We start from the raw sequence: 24767 nt of genomic DNA on the forward strand, positions 1-24767 counted from the left end.
CATAGTATTCCATCATGTAAATGTGCCATAGTTTTTGGATCCACCATTTACTGATGGGCACTTAGGTTGCTTCCAACACTTGGCTATTGTAAATTGTGGTGCTATGAACAGTGAAGTGTATAGGTTCTCTTGAAATGGTGTTTCAGGGTCCTTAGTGTATTTACTTGAACAATAATAAAAAAATAAAAACATTAATTTCAGAGTTTGAAAAAAACCTTAGATGTAAGACTCAAAACCATAATACTCTTAGAAGAAAACACAGGCAGCAAAATCTCTGACATTTCTCTTACAGCATTTGCTGTTCTGATATATCTCCTCAGGCAAGGGAAACAAAAGAAAAAATAAATAAATGGGATTTGGGATTGCATCAAACTAAAAAGATTTTGCACAGCACAGGAAACTATCAATAAAGCAAAAAGACAATGTACTGAATGGGAGATGATACTTGCCAGTGATACATCTAATAAAGGGCTAATATCCAAAATGTATTAATAATTCAGACAATTTAACTCCAGAAAAACAACCAATTAAAAGAGGGCACAAAACATAAATAGACACTTCTCCAAGGAAGACATACAGATGGCCTATGAACATATGAAAGGATGCTCAACATCCCCCATCATCAGGGAAAAGCAAATCAAAATCATAATGAGATACCACCTCATACCTGTCAGAATGGCTACTATCAATAAATCAACAAACAAATGTTGGCAAAGATGTGTAGAAAAGGGAACCCTCATGCTCTGTTGTTGGGAGCCACTATGGAAAACACTGTAGAGTTTCCTCAAATAATTTAAAATGGAATTGTCTTATGAACCAGTAATTCTACTTTCAGGAATATATCCAAAGAATCCCAAACCACTAATTCAAAAGAATATGTGCACCCCCATTTTTATTGCAGCAATATTTATAATAACCAAGAAATAGGAGACATAGAAGTTCCCCTGAATAAAAAAGCTATATATACATATAACACAATGGATTACTATGCATAAAAAATGAAGTCTTAACTTTTGTGGCAGCATGGATGTGCCTAGATGGAATTATGCTGTTATTTTACATTATGCTATGTAAAATAAGTCAGACAGAAAAGGACAGATATATGATTTCAGTTAAATGTGAAATCAAAGGAACAAAATAAAAAAAACAAAATAGAAACAGACTCATAGATACAGAGAACAGACTGATGGTTGACAGAGGGGTGTGGTTCATGGACTGGGTTAAAAAGGTGAGGGGATTAAGCAATACAAATTAGTAGTTACAGAATAGTTATGAGGATATAAATTACAGTGTGGGCAATATAGTTAATAATATCATAATAACTTTGTATTGGGTCAAGGTGGGTATTTAAAATATTGAGCAGACCACTCTCTAAAGTACATAGTCTAACCACTATTCTGTATGTCTGAAACTGATACAAAATAACATTGACTATAAACTGTAATTGTGAAATAATTTAAAAAACAAAAATAAGTGCCTGTGCAAATTAAGAAACTTAAGAAACTTAAGAAAACCACATGCATGCCCAGGGCAGAATGCATGCTGAAAAAAGCCCTGGCTAGTGTGGCTCAGTTGGCGGGAGCATCATCCAATAACTGAGGAGTTTCATTTTAGTTCTGGTGGAGACATGTGCTAGATTGCAAGTCCAATTCCAGGTCTGGTTGCATAGGATCCCAGTCCAGGCTAGTGTGGCAGGCAGCCAGTCGATGTTTCTCTTATACATAGATGTTTCTCTCTCTGCCTCCTTTCCGCTCTAAAAGCAATGAAAAAAAAAAGTTTTCAAATGAGGGTTAAGAAAACAAAGACCGCATACTCAAAAAAGAACTGAGAACTTAAGCTTTTACCTCTAGCTGATCTCTACAATCAGTGCAAGCAGGAAGTGAAGGCCAAGGCAGAATTGTGACAACATAAAAGGTGTTGGGGGAGGTGTATAGGAGCAAAGTTTTTATATGCTATTGAAGCTAACTTGGTATCAGTCCAAATTATACTGTTATAAGCTTAGTGTCTTAATAGTAATCATTATTACCACTAATAAAATATTTATTAAAATATGCAGTAAAGGAAATGAGATGAGAATCAAAGAAGTACACTACAAAAAGTTAACTAAAAGAAGGAAGTAATGGAGGAAATAAGGAACAAAAAAGATATATGGCATAGAGAAATAAAGCAAAATGGTAGGAGTAAGTCCGTTCTTGTTAGTAATTACCCTAAATGTAAATTGTTTAAATTCTCCAGTTAAAGACAGGGATTAGCAGAATAGATTGTTAAAAAACATGATTCAAAAATAAACTCTCTGTCATAAACTAACTTTAGATACAGACATTAATAGGCTAAAAGTGGAAAAATGGAAAAGGATATACTATATAAATAGTAACCAAAAGAGTTGGGGAAGCTACTCTAATATCAGAAAAAGATAGTCCTTAAGTCATAAATGGTTACAAGAGAAAAAAATTACTATACATTAATAAAATAGTCAATTCATCAAGAAGATATAATAATTATAAACTTATACACACCAATAAACAGTGCCAAAATAAATGGAGCAAACATTGACAGAATTGAAGAGAGAAATACACAAATCTACAGTAATAGCTGGAGACTCTGAATACCTACTTTCAACAATGAAGAAAACATCATTAAGGAAATAGAGGACTTAATACTGTAAATCAACTAGGCTTTAACAGAGTATATATATATATATATATATATATATATATATATATATATATATATATATATATATATGGCACTTTATCCAACAACAGCAAGATATACACTTTTCTCAAATGCACATGGAACATTTTCAAGAATAGACCATATGTTAGGCCACAATGCAATTCTCAAAATGTTTTTTTATTATGTATTTTATTTTTATTATTTTTAATTAACATTTTTATTGTTGTTCAAGTACAGTTTTCTGCCTTTCTCCCCCACCCTTCCCCACCACACCAGCCCTCCTCACCTCTCTCCACTGTTTCCTCCCTCCTCATTATTGTCCATGTGTCCTTTATACTTGTTCCTGCAAACCCTTCACCCTTTCTCTTATAATCCCCTCCCCTCTCCCCTCTGCTCACTGTCAGCCTGTTCTCTATTTCAGTGTCTTTGGTTATATTTCACTTGCTTGTTCATTTTGTTGATTGGGTTTCTGTTAAAGGTGAGATCATATGGTATTTGTCTTTCACTGCCTGGCTTATTTCACTTAGCATAATGCTCTCTAGTTCCATCCATGCTGTCATGAAGGGCAGGAGCTCCTTCTTTCTTTCTGCTGTGTAGTATTCCATTGTGTAAATGTACCATAGTTTTTGGATCCATTCATTTACTGATGGGCACTTAGGTTGCTTCCAGCACTTGGCTATTGTAAATTGTGCTGCTATGAACATTGGGGTACATAGGTTCTTTTGGATTGGCATTTAAGGGTTCTTTGGATATAATCATAGCAGTGGAATTACTGGGTCAAAGCTCAGTTCCATTTTTAGTTTTTGAGAAAATTCCACACTGTTTTCCATAGTGGTTGCAATTCTACCAACAGTGTACTAGGGTTCATAGGCAGTACAATCTCAGATATTTCACACAGCAATGTTTTCACTGTCTTGTCCCTAGAACAAGGGACATAAAGGAAAGAATAAACAAATGGGATCTCATCAAAATAAAAAGCTTCTGCATGGCTAAAAAAAAACAGTGTTAAAATGAAAAGAAAACCAACTGTATGTGAAAACATATCTGCCAATGATACTTCAAAATGGTTTAAATGTTTGAAACCATACAAAGTATATTCTCTGACATAAGGGAATAAAGTTAGAAATCAATAGCAGAAGGAAAACTGGAAAATTCACAGATATGTAAAAACTAAACAACATTCTTCAAACAACCAATTGTTTAAAAAATCATAGGGACGTTATAAAATACTGATAAATGAATGAATACAAAAACACAACATACCAAAGCTTATAAGATTCAGCAAAACTAGTGCTCAGAGGGAAACTTACAGTGGTAAGCACTTACATTAAGAAGATGAAAGATCTCAAATCAACAACCTAACTGTTCAGCTTTACAAGCTAGAGAAATGAGTACAGAACAAACCCAAAATCATCAAAAGTAAGGAAATAATAAAGATAGAACACAAATAAATGAAACAGGAGAATAGAAAAACAATGCAGAGAACTAACAAAACAAAAAACTGGTTACTTAAAAAAGAACAACAAAATTGGCAAACATTTAGCTAGAGTAAAGTTAAAAAAGAAAACATGCAAAAGGGATAAGAAATTAAAATAGGTACATTGCTATCATTACAGAAATAAAAAGTATTATAAGAGGATATTATGAACAACTGTACAAAATAAAATTAGATAATCTAGATCAAAAGGAAAACATTCCGAGGTGGCAGTGAGGTAGGTGGGAGCAGAGCCCATTTTTCCCTGTGCCCAGCTGGAACACCTAGCTGATCTGCTGAGAAACAGAGTGAACAGCCAACGGAATCCCACCTTATATGAAGCCTGGAGGCCAAAAATTGTAGAGGACATTGAAAAACAGGTGGTGAGGAGATTGTGCTAGGACGGTAGGGTCCCTGGGATCTGTGCAGGGATCTAGACCACTGTGGCCCCTGGCCAGTGTCTGCCACAGGATATGGGGAGGAGAGTTAGATCACCAGCTCTCTCCCCTACCAGAGCAGGGAGGGCAGCCCAGCACTAGGAGAGACCTGAATGCTGGAAGTCGCTGGGGGGAATAGAGACAAAGTGGAAGACACAGAGACACGATATACATCCCCTGGGACTGTGGACACCAAGTAGGTCATTCCCAGAGAAACTGGGGTGCTGGGTGACACCTGGAGAAGGGAGAAGAGTTGGCAGTGTTGGACCCTGACCCAGATAGTTTCCAGACTGGTTAGAAAGTTGGGCTTTGTGAAAAGTCATGCTGAGGGCAGCTGCTTTGTAAGGAACTCATGAGCAGCTACTGGCTCGCCCAGAGGGTGATTTAAGCCTCTGGCCCTGAGCTTGACTCCCACTGCATGCCCAGAGGCTGAGTGGCTCTGATTTGAGCCTGGCAGCTCACAGAGGACCTGGGCCACAGGTTGGGCAACTGTGAAAAGTGCAGCCCAGACCTGGCCGCTATCCTCATGAAACCATAAGAAAGGGAGAAAAGTGAAGCCCAGAACCCCTCTTCCTGTGGCATCCAGGAAGACCAGCAGAACTGGCTTAATGGGGTTAAAGTCAGCAGGAGGCTTATTTTTTTTTCTTTCCTCTCTCTTTGTTTTCCTTTTTTCTCCCCTCAAGTGAGACAATAAGACATGGAGTTATAAAAGGTCCAGAGACAGATCCAAAGGGGTAGCACAAGGCTAACCACCAAAACTGAGAAACTGAGACAAATGTCACTTTGCTATCCCATAGAAATGGAATTTAATTGTTTATGTGTATTATTATTATTTTTTCATTATTCTTACTACTTTTATTTTATTAGTATTTTTGAAATTTCTCCTCCTTACATTTAGTTTTCTTCGTGTTATTTCTCCTTTTAATTGCATTGCTTGGCTGGTTTTCCTTATTCTCTCTTTATTGTATTTTAATTTTCCTTCTTTCACTTCACTCATGTTCCAGTAACACTCTACTCTTGATCAGGTACTTTCTATGCTGGTGATCCAAATCATATATTTTTGTCATATTATTGTTATTCCAGTACTATTGTAAATAATTGTTGTTCCATACAATTGCACATACTACACAGTAACCCTCCCTGATCTTAGCCTGTAGGGAACTATTTTGTGTGGTGTGGAAATGTAGCTCAGCACTCACGTGGAAAACCAGAGGGGGACTGAGTGGCATGCAGGACCATGCCCATGGAGAGGTTTTCCCATGGGGGAGTCAGGCCTGCATTGTACCTAGACTGCTGAGACTTGCTTTTGCTAAAACTCCCTCACCCTGAATTGAGGCAGCAAGTGCTTACTGTAACTTCCTAAAGTCTGGGCTAAACCTCCCAAGTATGGAGTGTAACCAGTTCAACCACTTTTTCCCCCTGATCTGTAACATCATCTCTTTGAAGTAATTAGCAACATTCTTTCCTTTGTTATCTGTAAAAGGTAATCCCCTGCAGTGAAACTGTGCATAGTAAATGAGGACTCCCCTCCATGTAACATACCCAGAAAAGCAATAAAAGCCTGTCCAGGCAGAGGTCGGGGGCCTCTGGGCCCTCTCTCTCTCTCTCAGAGAGTGGCCATGCGATCCCTTTTTCTCCACAGGACTTCTCTTGTCTGTGTGTATTTGTTCACTAGCAGCCACAACATACACGGATCCTGCAGGCCAGATCCGCCACACTAGCCCACTTCACTTTATTCCTGAGCATTATTATTGTTGTGGTTAATTCTACTGTCTTGCCCACTACTCCTGCTTTCTATCCTTTAGTCTCACTATATTTCATCATCTAATCTTGCACAAGTGATCTGTTTTCTAGATTCAGCTCGCAATCCTCCCTTCTAACAAGAGTCTTATCTCTCTTTCAACTTTTATAAAAAGTGGCTAGTTGGGTGAAATATCACAGTCAATGCTATACTTATCCAAAGAATCTCTTATCTTTTCTCTACTTGCTAGCACTTTAAATCCCATAAAATACTCTCCCGCTGTCTTAACCCATTTTGCCTACCCCCTGCCACTGATCACATACAAAGAGAGGTGGGAGCTGTGAGCATCAGTATACCCACAGGAGGAGAGAAACCACCAACAAGAGAACCACCAAAAGGTAAAAACCCAAGTACAAGAAAGTCCACACAAACAGAAGAAAGGTCAAACTTAGAGCATCCAGACAAGGAACTCAAAGAGACCACACCACTGAACCCCATAGAATTCCCACCATAGAAGTTCACTCTATAAAGGCAGCTAGCAAAGAGAAACATCAGGAAGTGCAGAAACAAACAAACAAAGTCACCTAAAATGGGGAGACAATAAAAGAACATGCAATCAAAGGGAATAGGAATGGAAGACTCCCCACTAAAAGAGCTAAATGAAATGGACTCAACCAAAATATCAGATATAGAATTTGAAATAATGGTTATAAAGATGCTCAAGGAACTCACAGACAACTACAAAGAACTGAGTGAGAACTACATCAGCATGGAAAAAAATAGAAACTATAAACAAAATCCAAGGAGAAATGAACAATAAAAGCTCAGAAATAAAAAAAAAAACACACTAGAAGGAATTACAGGCAGGCTGGATGAAGCAGAGGGATTGAACCAGCAAGCTGGAAGAAAAGGTAGAAAAAACACACAGAAAGAGCAAGATAAGGGAAAGAGACTCAGAAAGAATGAACAGGTGGTCAGGAAGCTGCAGGACAACATGAAACATAATAACATCCATTTAATGGGATACCAGAAGGAAAAGAAGAAGAGCAAGAAATAGAGAACCTGTTTGAAAGGTAATGATGGAAAACTTCCCTAATTTGATGAGAGAAAAACTCACACAAATCCAGGAAACACAGAGAGTCCCAATCAAGAGGAACCCAGAGAGGCCCACTCCAAGAAATGTGATAATTCAAATGGCAAAATTTCAAGACAAAGAGAGAATCTTAAAGGCAGCAAGGGAGAAACAGGAAGTAACATGCAAGGGAGCCCCCATAAGGCTAGCATCTGACTTCTCAACAGAAACACTCCAAGCCAGGAGGGAATGGCAAGAAATATTCCAAGTAATGAAAACCAGAAGCCTGCAACCAAGGTTGCTCTACCCTGGAAGGCTCTCAATTTAAAATGGAAGGCTAAATAAGGAGCTTCCCAAACAAAAGAAGTCTTAAAGAATATACCTCCACCAAACCAGCTTGCCAAGAGATGCTAAGGGGGCTGCTTTAAGAAAAGGAAGGAGAAGAGTGAAAGAGGAACAGAGGCAGGAAAAAAAGGCAATGAATAAGTACCTATCAATAATAAACTTAAATGTAAATGGATTAAATGCTCCAATCAAAAAGACATAGAATAGCTGAATGGATAAGAAAGTATGACCGACACATGTGCTGCCTATAAGAGACCCACCTCAGGACAAAAGACCTACGAAGACTGAAAATGAAGGGCTAGAAACAAATATTCTAAGCAAATGGAAAGGGAAAAAATGTCAGGTTAGCAATAGTCACATCAGACAAAATAGACTTCAAAAAAAGGGCCATAAAGAGACCCAGAGGGATGCTTCAAAATACTCAAGGGAAGAACCCATCAAGAAGACACAAACATTGTAAATACATATGCACCCAACATAGGAGCATACAAATACATACAGAAAATCTTGGAGGACTTCAAGAAAGATATTGACAGCAACACAATTATAGTAGGGGACTTCAGTACCCCACTTTCAAAAATGGATAGGTCTTCCAAACAAATTATCAGCAAAGATATTGTGGCATTGAACAATGTCCTAAATCAAATGAACTTAACTGGTATATAGAGAGCCTTTCATCCCAAAGAAGCAGAATACACATTCTTTACAAATGCACATGGAACATTTTCAAAGATAGACCGCATGATAGGACACAAAACAAACCTCAACGAATTTACAAAAAATTGAAATCATATCAGGCATTTTCTCTGACCACAAGAGACTGAAACTAGAAACCAACCTCAAGGGAAAAAACCCCAAACACTCTAACTCATAGAGATCCAATAGCATGCTATTAAGCAATGAATGGGTCAAGGATGAGAGCAAAGAAGAAATCAAAAAGTTTCTGGAAAAAAATGAAAAGGAATTCACAACAACCCCAAATTTATGGGACCCAGCGACGGCAATCCCAGGAGGGAAGTTCATAGCACTACAGGCCTACCTAAAAAAAATTAGAAATATTTCAAATAAACAACATAACCCTACACCTACGAGAGCTGGAGGAACAACAACAAAGACAGCCCAGAGCAAGCAGAAGGAAGGAAATAACCAAGATCAGAACAGTATTAAATGACATAGATACCAAAAGGACAATTCTAAGGATCAATAAATCCAGGAGCTGTTTCTTTGAAAAGATAAACAAAATTGACAAGCCTCTAGCAGATTCATCAAGAAAAAAAGAGAGGACCCATAAAAACACAATCAGAAATGAAAGAGGACAGATTACAACTGATACCACAGAAATACAAAGGACTGTAAGAAATTACTACAAAGAACTGTATGCCTAGACATTTGAAAACCTAAGTGAAGTGGACAAATTTCTAGAAAAATATAATCTCTCAAAACTCAATGAAGAGGAAGCAGAAAGCCTGAACACACCAATAACAGCAGATGAATTGAAGCAGTAATCAAAAAACTGCTGACACACAAAAAGCCCTGGACCAGATGGTTTCACAGGAGATTTCTACAAAGCATTTAAGGAAAATCTAATTTCTATCTTTCACAAACTTTTCCAAAAAATCCCACAAGATGGAAGGCTCCCAAACTCTTTTTATGAAGCCAGCATCATCCTAATCCCAAAACCAGATGAAGATGCAACAAACAAAGAAAACTTCAGGCCAATATCACTGATGAACATAGAGGCTAAAATCCTCAACAAAATATTGGCAAACTGTATCCAACAATACATTAAAAAAGATCACACAATATGCCCAAGTAGGATTCATCCTAGGGATGCAAGGACTGTACAATATTCACAAATCAATAAATGTAACGCATCACATAAAAAAAAGCAAAGACAAAATTCACACGATGATATCAATAGATGTGGAAAAAGCATCTGATAAGGTACAGCACCCATTTATGATAAAAACACTCAGCAAAGTGGGAATAGAGGGAGCATTACTCAACATAATAAAGGCCATATATGAGAGATTTACAACCAACATCATACTCAATGGGCAAAAACTAAAATATTTCCCACAAAGATCAGGAACAAGACAAGGTTGCCAATTTCACCACTTGTACTGAACATCATATTGGAAGTCCTAGCCATAGCAATCACACAAGAAAAGGAAATAAAAGGCATCCAAAGTGGAAAAGAGGAACCAAAACTGTCATTATTTGTAGATGACATGATAGTGTACATCAAAACTCCTATAGACTTCGTGAAAAAATTGCTTGACCTAATAAATGAATTTGGCAAAACCATGGGATACAAAGTCAGTATTCAGGAATCAAAGGCATTTTCATATACCAACAATGAAATATCAGAAAGAGAAATTAGGGAAAATATCCCATTTGATAAAGCAAGAAGAGAAAAAAACACATGGGAATAAACCTAACCAAGGAGGTAAAAGACCTGTACTCAGAAAAGTACACAACACTGAAGAAAGAAATTAAGGAAGATATGAACAAATGGAAGCATATACCGTGTTCATGGATTGGAAGAATTAACATCATCAAAATGTTCATACTTCCCAAAGCAATTTATAGACTCAACGCAATACCAATCAAAGTATCAATGGCATATTTTACAGATATAGAACAAATACTTTAAAAATTTATATGGAACCCTAAATGATCAAGAATAGCTGCTGCAATTTTGAGAAAGAAGAGCAAAGTAGGAGGAATCACAGTATCTGATATCAAATTATATTACTAGGCCACTGTAATTTAAACAGCATGGTACTGGCATAAGAACAGACACATGGACTAATCGAACAGAATAGAGAGCCCAGAAATAAACCCAAGTCTGTATGGTCAATGAATATTCAACAAAGGGGGCAGCACCATAAAATGGAGTAAAAATAGTCTCTTCAAGAAATGGTGTTGGGAGAGCTGGAAAGTTACATGTAAAAAAATAATCTCGATCACTAACTTACACCTTACAGAAAAATTAATTCAAGGTGGATAAACTATTTAAATATAAGTCATGACATCATAAGAGTCCTTCAGGGGAACATAGGGAGGAAAATTGCAGATATTCCATGTAGCAATATTTTCACTGATATGTCCCCTATAGCAAGGGACATAAAGAGAAGAATAAATGAATGGAATCATATCAAAATAAAGAGCTTCTGCACGGATAAAGAAAACAGCATTAAAAATGAAAAGAGAGCCAACTGTATGGGAAAACATACTTGCAATGATACCTCAGACAAGGGTTTGATCTCCAAAATATATAAAGAACTCACATGACTCCACTCTAAGAAAACAAGCAACCCAATTAACAAGTGGTCAAAGGACTTCAGCAGACACTTCTGCAAGACAGACCTACGGAGGTTCCAGAGATATATGAAAAGATGCTCAGTATCGCTAGCCATCAGAGAAGTGCAAATTAAAACCACAATGAGATACCACTTCCCACTGGTAAGAATGGCCATCATAAATAAAGCAGGAAACAACAAGGGTTGGAGAGGTTGTGTAGAAAAGAGAAGCCTAGTGCACTGTTGGTCAGATTGCACACTGGTACAACCACTATGGAAAACAGCATGGAATTTCCTCAAAAACTAAAAATAGAACTGCCTTTTGACCCTGCAATTCCAGTGCTAGGATTATACCCCAAGAACCCTGAAACACCAATCCAAAAGAGCCTTTGCACCCCAATGTTCATAGCAGCACAATTTACAATAGCCAAGTGCTGTAATTAACCCAGGTGCCCATCAGTAAATCAATAGATCAAAAAAGTATGGTCCGGACTTCCGGCAAGATGGAGGAATAGGTGGACACACCGTACCTCCTCGCACAACCAAGATTAGAACAACAATAAAATACAGTCAGCATAACACCCAGAACCGACAGGGGATTCATCTGAATGGAAGTCGGACAGCCAAGAAGTTGAAGTAGACCCGTACATCCAGACTGGTAGGAGACAACGAGCCGAGTGGGTGCGGGGCTGGCGCGGGTCGGCAGCGCACGGAGGTCGGGGGAAATTTGGCGCGACAGCCATCGGGGCGCAGGAACACAGCGGTGGACCCTGAGTACGCAAGCTGCGGCTGCTGGACCCAGTGGGGCAGCGATTGTGGACCAGGGCAGAGCTCGCAGCCCAGGAGCCCCGGGAAAGGTCTGGGCTCAGGAGAATTGAACTGCCGCCATTGATTACCCCCCGCCCCCACACATAACGTCACAATCTAGCGACTGGGGCGCCCAGCCCTGGTGAACACCTAAGGCTCCGCCCCCCACCTTAACAAGAGCGACCAGTGGGGGGGGAAGGAGAGACAGGGAAAGACATAAGACATGAGTGCAACAGAGCAGATCAGTCCCCCAGGACTCATCCTTTTGAGCGACCAAGAAATAGCCAATCTATCAGATGCACAGTTCAAAACGCTGGTGATTAGAAAGCTCACGGAATTGGTTGATTTTGGGCGCAATTTAGATGAAAGGATGCAGGTTACCATAAAAGAGATGCAGGAAGATACGCGGAGGAGAGCCAATAGAGAAAGGAAGGAATCTGAGTCTCAAAACAATACAGTGGACCAGAAGGAAGATAGAATCAACCAAGCAGGAAAGCATGATGAAATAAGAATTAAAAAAAATCGAGGAGAGCTTTGGGAACATCCAGGACACCTTTAAACGTTCCAACATTCGAATTATAGGGGGTACCAGAAGGGGAGGAGCAAAAAGTGGAAAAGTTATTTGAACAAATAATAAAGGAGAACTTCCCCAATCTGGCAAAGGAAACAGTCTTCCAAGAAATCCAAGAAGCTCAGAGAGCCCCAAAGAAGTTGGACCCAAGAAGAAACACACCAAGGCACATCATAATTACATTAGCCAAGGTAAAAAACGAAGGAGAGAATCCTAGAAGCAGCAAGAGATAAGGGGACAGTAACCTACAAAGGAGTTCCCATCAGACTGTCAGCTGATTTCTCCAAAGAGACCTTACAGGCAAGAAGGGGCTGGAAAGAAATATTCCAAGTCATGAAAGACAAGGACCTACATCCCAGATTGCTCTATCCAGCAAAGCTGTCATTTAGAATGGAAGGGAAGATAAAGTGCTTTTCAGATAAGGTCAAATTAAAGGAGTTCATCATCACCAAGCCTTTATTTTATGAAATGCTAAAGGGACTTATCTAAGAAAAGAAGATAAAGAAAAAGACATGTATAGTAAAAGGACAGCAAACTCACAATTATTAACAATTACACCTAAAGCAAAACCAAAAGAAACTAAGTAAACAACTAGAACAGGAACAGAACCACAGAAATGGAGGGCACATGGAGGGATAGCAACAGGGGGGTGGGAGGAGGGGGGGGGGAAAGGTATAGAGAATAAGTAGCATAGAATGTAGGTTGAAAATAGATAGGGGGAGGGCAAGAATAGTACAGGAAAGGTAGAAGCTAAAGAACTCATAAGAATTGCACATGGAAGTGAACTAAAGGGGGGGGAACGTGGGTGGGAGAGGGGGTACAGGGTGGAGGGGAGGGAAGGGGGGAAAAGGGACAAATGTAATAGCATAATCAATAAATTTAAAAAAAAAGTATGGTCCATTTTCAGAATGGAATTCAATGCAGGAGAAAAAGAAATAAGTAGCTCCTACCCTTTGTGACAGCATGGATGGAATTGGAAAGCATTATACTAAGTGAAATAAGCCAGGTGGTGAAAGACAAATACCATATGATCTCACTGTTAACTGGAACCCAATCAAGAAAATGAATAAGCAAGCAAAATATAACCAAAGACATTGAAAGTTACCACCTGGCTTGCTTCACTTAGCATAACGCTCTTCTTATCCATCCACACAGTTGCAAAGAGTAGCAGCCCCTTTTTTCTGTTGCATAGTATTCCATTGTGTAATATACCACCGTTTTTTTAATCTAGTTACTTACTGATGGACACCTTGGCTGTTTCCAGATCTTGGCTCTTACATTGTGCTATTATGCACACTGGCGTGCATAGGTTCTTTTGAATTGGTATTTCAGGATTCTTAGATTATTACCTCAGTAGTGGGATTACCAGGTCATAAGGTAGTTCCATTTTCAGTTTTTTTTTTAGGAAATTCCATACTGTTTTCCATAGTGACTTCATTAGTCTGCATTCTCAATGACAGTGTACTAGGATTGCCTTTTCTCCACAATCTTGCCAGCACTTGTTGTTTGTTGATTTGTTTATGATGGCCATTCTGACTTGTCTGAAGTGGTATCTCACTGTGGTTTTAATTTGCATTTATCTATTGGCTAGTGATGCTGATCATCCTTTCATATGTCTGTGGGCCCTCTGTATGTTCTCTTTGGAAAGTATCTGTTCAGGTCCTTTGCCCATTTTTTTTTTATTGGATTGTTTGTTTTCCTGGTGTGAAGTCCTGTGAGTTCTTTGTGTATTTTGGAGATCAAACCCTTGTCCGAGGTATCATCGGCAACTATATTTTCCCATACAGTTGGTTCCCTTTTCCCTGTTTTCTTTAGCCCTGCAGAAGCGTTTTAATTAGATGAAGTCTCATTTGTTTATTTTTCCTCCTATATCCCCTGCTCTAGGGTATATATTGATGAAAATATTGCTGCATAGAATATTTGAGAATTTCCTGCATATGCTCTCCTCTAGGACTTTATGGTGTCACTTCTTTTATTTAAGTCTTTTATCCATCTTGAGTTTATTTTTGTGTGTAGTGTAAGTTGGTGTTGAGTTTCATTTTTTTGCATGTGGCTGTCCAAATGTCTCAACACCATTTATTGCAAAGGCTATTTGTATTCAACCTTATGCTCTTGCCCCCTGTGTTCAATATTAATTGACCATATAGACATGGGTTTCTTTCTGGGCTCTCTATTCTGTTGCAGTGATCTGTGTCTGTTCTTATGCCAGTACCAGGCTCTTTTGATTACTGTGGCCTTGTAATATAGTTTGGTATCAGGTATAGTGATCCCTCCTACCTTGTTTTTCTTTCTTAAAATTACTGCAGCTACTCAGGGTCGCTTATGGGTCCATATCAATGTTTGAAATGTTTGTTCTATATCTGTAAAATATATCATTGGTATTTTAAAAGGAATTGTGTTAAATCTATAGATTGCTTTAGGCAGTATGGACATTTTGATGATGTTAATTCTTCCAATCCATGAACACAGTATATGCTTCCATTTGTTTATGTCTCCCTTAATGTTTTTCTTTAGTGTGGTGTAGTTTTCTGAGTACAGGTCTTTTATCTCTTTGGTTAGGTTTATTCCTAGGTACCTTATTTTTCTTTCTGCTATGGCAAACGAGTTTTTTTTCTTGACATCTCTTTCTGATATTTCATTGTTGGGGTACAAAAATGCCTTTCCTTTGTGAATATTCACTTTGTATACTAGTGTTTTGCCAAATTCACATGTTAGGTCAAATGGATTTTTGGTGGAGTCTATAAAGTTTTCTATGTACATGATTATGTCATCTGCAAATGATGACAGTTTTGTTTCCTCCTGGCCAAGTTGGATGCATTTTATTTCTTTTTCTTGTCTGATAGCTGTGGCTAGAACTTCCAATACTATGTTGAATACAAGTAGTGAAAGCAGACGTCCTAGTCTAGCTCCTGATCCTAGTGAAACATCTTTTAGTTTTTGCCCATTGAGTATGTTGTTGGCTTTAAGTTTCTTGTATATAGCCTTTATTATATTGAGGTATGCTCCCTCTACTTCTACTTTGATGATTGATTTCATCATAAGTGGGTGCTGCACCTTATCAAATGCTTTTTCTGCATCTATTGATATGATCAGGTGATTTTTATCTTTCCTTTGTTTATGTGATGTATTACGTTTATTGATTTATTGATTCAACTCTTGGATGAATCCCACTTGATCTTGGTATATGATTTTTTAATGTATTGCTGGATGTGGTTTGCCAATATTTGTTGAGGATTTTAGTGTCTATGTTCATCAGTAATTTTGGCTTGTAGTTTGCTTTCTTGTGTTTTTACATTTACACAATGGAATACTACGAAGCAGAAAGAAGAAGACCTACTCCTTCGTGACAGTAGGGATGGAACTGGAGAGCATTATGCTAAGAAATAAGCCAGGTGGTGAAAGACAAATACTGTATGATCTCACTTATAAGTGGAACCTAATCAACAAAATGGACAAGCAAAAATAGAACCAGAAACATGGAAATAAAGAACAAACTGACAGTAACCAGAGGGTTGGGGTGAAGGAGATAATGGGAGAAAGAAGGGGAAGGGTCATCATGGAACATATATAAAGAACCGATGGATGAAGCCAAAGAGGGTTAGGATTGATGGTGGGAGGTGGGGTGGGTAGGGCGGGGGAGATGTTGTGGGGGAGTGGGAAATGGAGACAACTGTACTTGAACAATAATAAAATTAAAATGTCTCTATGTGTCATCTCCACCACAGCAGTGAGTCACTGACTAGTTTACTGCACACTCCACCTGCCTGAAAAGCAGTCTCAGTCAGGGCTGGCCAAAACCTTCCAGTGCTTCCAACGGTTTTAGGAGGTAGAATCTCTCTCTGGAATGCTCCGGATTGGTGGCACAGCTATGGATATGCTGCTTGCTGTGTGTGTAGCCTTAGTCTCCCAGAATCTGTATATTCTTCCAAGTCACTCCTGATTCTGGATGGGGGTTCCCTGTGTGTGACTGAACCCCCATCCCTGCTCTAGGATGAGAAGAAACTACCAAGCTTCATTTTCTGTCCGGTCTCTCCTCTGCTGCAGGCAACTTACACAGGCTATTTCCTTCAACTTATGAAATCTTTTACTGGACAGTGCAAAGGATCCTCTATACTCCTTGGCTTCAAAAATTCTTATCAGCTGAGATTCCATTGATTGTTCAGGTCACTCACTGGAAGAGCAACCAAAAATCAATGCTGGGGGCACAAGCAAGTTGACTCAGCTCCCACCTACTTGGCTGCCATCTTTATTCCCTCTCCTTCTTTATTTAAATTTGATCTTCCTTTTCTAATTTGTTAAGATGCAAACTGTAGTTATGGACATGAGATCTTTCTTTTTTTAAATTAGGTATTTAGTGCTACAATCTCCCCTCAGTACTGATATATTGTATTTTCATTTTTATTGAGTTCAAATACTTTCTAGTTTCTCTTTGGATTTCTTCTTTTACCCATGGATTATATAGAAGTGTGTTATTTAATTTCAAAATATTTGGGGATTTTCCAGATATCTTTCTGTTATGGATTCCTAACTTAATTACATTGTAGTGAGAAAACATACTTTGTCTGACTGGAATATTTTTTTAATGTTTTGCAACTTATTTTAGAGCCTGGAATATCTTGGTAAATGTTCCATATGCATTTGAGTAGAACCAGTACTTGGCTGTGGAGCATTTAAAAAATGTCAAACAGGTCGAGTTGGTTGAGAATGCTCAAATCTAGTATAACTTTGTTAATTTTTGGTGTGCTTGTCCTTTAATTATTGGAGTATTTAAATTCTTGAGTATAATATGGATTTGTCTATTTCTCACTACAGTTAGATTAGTATTACTTCATATACTTGAAGTTATTAGGGTCATCAGTGCTTATAATTATTATGTCTTATAGATAAATTGACCCCTTTACTTTATGAAATGACCTTCCTTATCCCTGATACTACTTTTTGCTCTTAAATCTTCTTTGTTTGACATTGATAGAGCCACTACAGCTTTCTTTTGACTAGTGTTAGTTTGGTATGTTTCATCTACTTCTGTCTTTATATTTAAAGTACATTTATCTTAGGCGTAAGGTAATTTTGGTTTTACTTTTTTAATGCAGTCTGACAATCTCTGCCTTTCAATTCAATGTTTAGACATTTAGTATGATTTTTCTATGGTTAAATTCAAGTCTATCAGCTTTTGTTTTCATGTATTCCACCTGTTCTTTTTTCCCTTTCAACTATTTTCATGTCTTCTTTGAATTGAGTGCTTTCTAATGTTTAATTTTATCTTTTTTAGTCTATTATCTTTCTGTTTTGCAATTTTAGTAGTTGCTTCAGGGTTTACAGTATATATATTTAATTTATTATAGTCTATGTTCAAGTGACACAAAACCTTTTGCAAACAGCAGTGGTTTTCAACTGGAGATAATTTTGTTCTCCAGAGGACAATCGGCAATGTCTGGAGACTACAGACCTCTAGTGGGTAGAGAACAGAGATGATGATAAAAATCCTACAATGCACAGGGCAGTCCCCAGGATGAAAAATTACCTAGTCCAAAATGTCAACAGTGGTGTAGTTGATAAACTCTGACATACAGTGTAAGAGCCCTATAATAGTATACGTACTCTTTCTCTTAGTATTTATGCTATTTTTGTCATACATTTTACTTTTACTTGTGTTATAAATATAATATATTGTCATTTTTGTTTAAACTTTTTATATTTTAATTAACAAATATGGAAAAGGATTTATATATTTACTCATATAATTACCACTTCTATTATTCTTTGTACAGATCTAGATTTCTATCTGGTATTACTTCACTTTGGTTTGAAAGATATTCTTTAACATTTCTTGTATTGCAGGTCTGTTCATGATGAAGTCTTTCAGCTTTTTATATGTCAGAAAATGTCTTGATTTCACTTTTATTTTTAAAAGATGTTTTCCTTGAGTATACAGATCTAGATGGATTTTTTTCTATTAGTACTTTAAAGATGCTGCCCTACTGTGTTCCTGCCTATGTTGTTTCCAAAGAGAAATTGTCAGTTATTTTTAGCTTTGTTCTTTTGTATATAACTTGTCTTTTTCCTCTGACTGCTTTCAAGATTTTCTCTTTCCAACTGGTTTTGAGCAATTTGATTATGATATACCTTGGTGTAATTTACTTCATATTCCTTTGTTTAGGGTTTTTTAAGCTTCATGGATATGTGGGTTCATTGTTTTTATCAATTTTGGAAATTTTCAACCATTATTTTTTCAAACACAGTTGACTCCACATCCATGGATTCAACCAACCACAGACCAAAAATACCTGACAAAAATGTTACATTGTTGCTGATGCCTACTGTCTTTATTGAACATGTTCAGACATTTTTGTCACTACTCCCTAAACAATAAGGTATAACAACTATTTACATAGTATTAAGTATTATAAGTACTCGAGATGATTTAAAATATATGACATTATGTGTGTAGGTTGTGTGTAAATACTATGCCACTTTATTTGAGACTTGAGCATCTGTGGATTTTGGTATCTGTAGAAGTGGTGGACAGGTTTCAGAAGCAAATACAATGGAGAAGAAAAGAGGATTGTATATTCTGTCCCTCTCCCCTTTCAGGGAATCCAATCAAACACATACTAGGATGCTTAAAGTTGTCCTACAACTCACTGATGCTGTTTTCAGTTTTAAGACTAATTTTTTTTCTGCTGCATTTTGGATAGTTTTTATCACAATGTTTACAAGTTCACTAACATTTTCTTTTGCAATGTCTTTTCTGACATTAATCCCATTCAGGGTATTTTTTATTTTATACATTGTAGTTTGCATCTCAGAAATTTATAAGGTTCATTTTAATAACTTTCTTATCCTTATTATGGATTATGTTTTCCTGCCTATGTGGATGTTTGGTAATCTTTGAGTGGAGTGTGAGTTTACTTTGTTGGGTGTGGAATACTTTTTATTATTTTAAATCTTCTTGAGCTTTGTTCTGGAATGCAGTTGATTTACTTGGTGACAGTTTGATCCTTTGAATTTTGATTTATTATTTGTTTAGTGGGTCTGGAGCAGTGCCCAGACTCAGGTTAATTATTTTGCATTATTGAGGAAAAGATTTTCCTAACTACTTCTACTGTTAATTATGAGGTTCTCCAGTCTGTCTGGTAGGAACAGACACTATTCCAGCCACTGTGTGAGCATTGGGCATTATTTCCTTTAATAGGTTTAGGTGGCTTTTTTTCCCCCAGACCTGGGTACTTTTCTTAAACAAATATGTTGATCCATATTCTGCCAAATACTCAAGGAAGCTTTCCTTTAAGTCTCTATAGTTCTCTCTCCTCTCTGGTACTCTGCCCTCTGAACTGTAGTTATTGTGGTTGTCTCAGATTATGGGCTCGATGTTCTAAAGTCAGATAGTCTGCTGGCTCTGTTTAGGTTTCTCCTCAGTGCACTGCAGTACAGTTCTCCGTACTCTATGAAATGCTCCAAGGTGGAAGGCTGAGGCAATAGTAAGTCTCATCTCAATTTTTTTTCCATCTCTCAGGCATCCCTATATTTCATTGTCTGGTTTACAGTGTGTTGAAATCCATTGTTTCACGTATTTTGACTGGATTTCTAGTTTTTATATATGACAGGGTAAATATGGTCCTTGTTACTTCTTCTCAAAATATGGTTTTGTTCTATTCTGAATTTCTGACTTCTCAGCATCAAGTACACTACCTGAAACAGAGCAGGTGATCAATAAATTCTCATGGATAGATGATAGATAATTGAATGACTAAAGGGAGAACACGGTTCAACTGAGAGGCCAGGACCAAAGGAGGGTGACAAAACTGAGAATCTAGGACTAGAGAGAGGCTAGAGGACACTGGAAACTCACTAGAGTCTACTGTAATAACAGAAAAAGAAACCAACCCAGGCTGAGCCAGAATGCTGAGAACCAGCCAGTGCTGCTCAGTGGTATTTAAGAAAGAAGCAAGGCAAGGGCAGCTAGCCTACAAGAGTGCAAGGTCCATGCAAAATTCTGATGTGGTGGGGCTGCCTTTGACATTTTAGGACCTGCTCCACAGGCACCTCTGTGCATCCTCCCACAGTGGCATTTAGCTTAGCATCAGCAAGTGGGTGTTAGCAGCTACTAATTCTTATCTCTGGGTCTTAGACCTTTTAAGCAGATTAGATACTAGGGTCAATTTGATGTTTATGAGAATCCAAAATAATCTGCACAATTTATTTGGATTTTCATTTTATTTACTATAAGAAATATAATGTAGGGCCTTATTTAGTTTTATATCTAATGTCAAAGTTTTAAGCCAATAGTACTCTCAGAAAGAGGAAGAAGAAGAAAGAGGGGAGGAAGAGAGAAGGAGGGAAAGGGAGAGGGGGAGACAGAGATAACATCTGATATGGTAGTATTTTACATAGAAATCTGCTTTTTAGGAGATTAATTTATCCCCAAATTTGATTATCTACGACTCTCTTCTGTGCGTCTTATCTCTGTCTCTCTCTCTCACACACACACGCACACACACACAACACATATACCCCCAAAGCTCATGGATATTGTGAACATTTTCTGGTAGCTTGTTCAAGACATGAAGAAACAGAGATGTTCGGAAATGACTGGGCTGTTTTGAAACAATGGTTTTATACTGCATGCTCTTTTACAAAAGGCCACAAAATAACTCACAGCTCTGTTGACCCAGCTACTGTACAGATAATCCATTTTACCAACTGATGTACAACCAGGACTAGGTAGGTAATGTTCAGTTGCAGTGTCATAATAAGGTTTAGAACAATCTCTACTCTTTGACAAGTTATTTTCTGTATCTTTGGTGAAAATCCTGGTTCTCAGGTAAGATGTTCATAAACTCTCTATTCCTCTTTTTATTCTGTTCTGTCATGTGATCCTTCTGGGTCTATCCCATTGAAAGACTCTTGTTACCCAATGATCACTACAATTTCTGTTGGACTTCATGAGGAAAACGGTGCTGTGATTGTTCTCCCTTTTATAAAAATCACTGGCAATTTAGAATGTAATGTCTCACAGTAGCACAGAGGAGCCTTATGAGAGCAGTAGGCCCTGGAGGCCAACAACAATGGGCCCTTTAATAGGTAATAGTCATGGTGCACGTTCCTGGGATGGCCCACAGGGGCTTTTTCATACAGTTTTGTTCAGTCCTTGAAGTGGACAGTATACAATGGATCACTTGCCGCTTCTTGAAATAGTCTCCTTTTCATTTTCACGATATTCTCTTTTTCCCAATGTTTCTCCTACCCCAGTTTCTCAATCTCCTTCGCTGGTTTATCATGCTTCATTTTTACATGTTAGAGGCTCCAGAGCTTGGTCCAACTTTCTATTTACACATTGCCTTGAGGTGCTTTCTTCTGACATCATGACTTTGCATTCCATCCATGTACTGAAGACTTCTAACCTCAGGTTTCCACCCCAGACTTCTTCAATTCTAGGCTCATATATCCAAGTGTATACTTGGAATTTTCATTCAGAGGTCTAAGAATTTTCTCAAACATAACCTGGCCAAAACACTCCTCCTATTTCCTCCCCACCTGAATTTATCTGCTTTTCTCCCAGGCTTTCCCTTCTCAGTAAATGACACCGCCATTCACCCAGTGGATAAGACAAAATTCTTAGACTCATTCCTAATTCTTTCCTTCCTTAACCCTCACATCAAATCCCTTGGCAAGATTCTAATCTAAAGCATAATCCAAATCTGTCCCTATTCTCACTCTCCACTATTTCCATCCTAATTGCAGAAGCTGCCTAATAGTCACTTGCTTCTATCCCACCCACTTCCACCCCTGCCTCTGCCACCCATCATTTGGCAGCCAGAGTAAAGTTCTGAAAACTGAAATCTGGTATCATTATCTTACCAAAAACCACCCAGTGGTTTTCTATTACAACAAGAATAAAATTTAAGCAGGGAGTACCTTATGATTCATAAGGTCCTGCGTGATCCAGCCCCCACACAGCTCTTGGACTCATATCACCCCCACATCTTCTCATTTCCTCTACTGTCTGCAGTGCTGCCCCTTGAAGACCTGGAATTCACTCTGACCTCAGCAAGCTCTCCTTTCTTTCACCTCACTTTGGATCTTTCCACACCAGACTTCCTCTTGGTTATCAGGTCTCATCTCAAAGATCACCTCCTCAGAAAGGCCTTTTCTAACCTTTCTGAGTTTCCAAGTCCCATATATCCATATATCCAGCCCACAGTGCCATTCACCCCTGGAAGATGTTTTTGCATTTATTTGTTTACTCATTTGTCTTTTTCTACTAAAATCTAAGCTCTAGGAGAGTGGAGATTGTGTCTTTGTTATTTACAGCTATATCCTTAGTAACTAGAACAGTTCAAGCAAAGAGTAGGAATAGTAATTATTCATTGACTTAGAGAAAGATGAGGAAACCAACGCTCTGAGATATTAACTCACTTGTGAGGTTGCACAGCAGTGACTGAGCCAAGACATTGGGTCAGGCATGTTGCTGCATTGCTCCAAAGCTCGTGCCATTTCATACACTAAATGGCCATCATGAGGAAGAGTCCCAGAAACATCTTTTCTAGTTGCATTCATGAACAAGGAGCACATGGCCTCAGAAAGAGGGCATGATCTGAGGCCCTGGCTGAGGACTTCTAGAATCAGCCACTTAGGGAAGGAGTATGTGTGCCCAGGATGTTAGATGCTGTACTCAAGTCTTGTAGAATAAGCCAGACAGGTAGCTACACTCAGCTGAGCCAGCAGTGTAGGCAGTGGGATGGAGACCTCTGGATGCAGGCTGGGTCCAGTGCTGGTGTGATGTGGTATGGTCTCTGCAGGGAGGATTCTGCTCCTACAGAACCTAGCTGTGCATAGTGGAGAGTCATGGCTATTCTTTCAGAAAGCTCAAAGCATAAAGGAACTCTCTAGGGCTCCTGGGTATGCTATCTAGATGGAACCAGTCAGCAAAGGAAAGGTGGATTTCAGCTTTTGGGGTTTTCGAAGAAAAGTTTTGAGAACCAAGTACCTAGGGAGTCTGTGCTCTAGCCTGCCAGATAACCACAATTCTCCAAGAGGTTTGGCATCTGATGGTAAAGGGTGGCAGGGCTGGAGACATCTGAGCACTGAATAAATGGGTTATGACTTTGTGAGGACAGTACCACGACCTCTGGCCTTTCCTTGATTGAGTCTGGGGATAATCCAGGCTGAGGAGAGGGACATGCTAGTTTTTCAGGTTCAAGGGAAGTAAAGCCTGTGTCTGAGTAGGTGCAGATGAATAGTGGAAAGGAGGGTGTAATTCTAGATGAGGTTGGCCCACAGGATCTGGTGACAAATGGGGGTGAAGTGGCAGCTCACTGGACACAAGACCACTCCACTCTTCTGCCAGGGCCTGAAACCTTCAGGTCTTGCCTCATGAAGTCGCTACCCTAGGCATGATCTGTGCCTCTCCTTTTCCCAGTATCCTGGAAGGTGGTGGTGCTGCACTCCAGGAAAGCCCAGTGGATGGTTTGTTTGGATGGAAACACAGCCTCCCTGGGAGCTTTATTTGAATAGGTAGAAGGGGACTACTAAGGGGAGGAGCATGAGCCCCAAGCCTTTCTTTTCCCCCACCCCAAATCTCCTCTCAGAAACAGACCCACGTGAGTCAATAAACTCCCAATGTAGCCATTTTTCCATTATTTTCCCACTGATGAGCTAATGTGCTGTAAGAGCTGCCTCCAGCTGTGCACCTGGGCAGCTCCCATTGGCTGTTTCTGAGAGTGCACAGATCTGACAGGATACAACCTCATGTTAATTTTGTGATATCAAAGATGATTCATTAGGTTGACAGCAGTTTTACTGATTAATCTTATGCACGTCTTCTCTCTCCCTGTAGATTTGCTGGGAGCATTTATTTCTGCTATACTAGGAGCAAGATTGCAGGTGGGTCTCTGGGGCATTGGATATTGCAGACTCCATCTTCTAGGCCCTCCACACTAATTTCCTTCAAATGACACCAAGGGGGCCTTTTTGTTGCACACACACCATTGTTTTGACAAAATTTTTGCTTTTATTTCTCATCATTTATGTAAAAAGCTCTGGTTTGAGTTTGTTCAGACCTTTTGGGCAGGGAAATGATTTCCAAACTACTTCCAAATTGCTTCCACTCTGGGATCTCGCTGAGCCTGGCATTTTCTCCTCTGGACCAGGGACCCTCAATTCTTTTGTCAGTCAGAAAACAACACACAACACAGTGGCTATGAATCCCAACCCTCAGCACCAATAAGGGTGTTAACTTTTTTTTAATTAAAGCTGGGATTCTGAGGCATTAGTGTTTTGTGCATTGTTTTCTTAAATATTATTTTAAGTTGGGATTCTTCCTGAGACATTTGTTGA

General features: G+C 38.7%; 1 long non-coding RNA gene across 1 annotated transcript in view; it reads right to left on the reverse strand.

The window, feature by feature from the left end:
• Positions 1-690: 690 nt before the first annotated feature.
• Positions 691-24767, reverse strand: part of LOC123820885 — a 30619-nt gene continuing 6542 nt past the window's right edge. Inside the window, exon 3 of the long non-coding RNA XR_006786037.1 lies at positions 691-1753. This is a non-coding gene — a long non-coding RNA (uncharacterized LOC123820885). The remainder of the gene's footprint in view (positions 1754-24767) is intronic.

The sequence above is a fragment of the Phyllostomus hastatus genome, unplaced genomic scaffold, assembly GCF_019186645.2.
Source record: "Phyllostomus hastatus isolate PE091 unplaced genomic scaffold, TTU_PhHast_1.1 phas_contig_38, whole genome shotgun sequence".
NCBI lineage: Eukaryota > Metazoa > Chordata > Mammalia > Chiroptera > Phyllostomidae > Phyllostomus > Phyllostomus hastatus.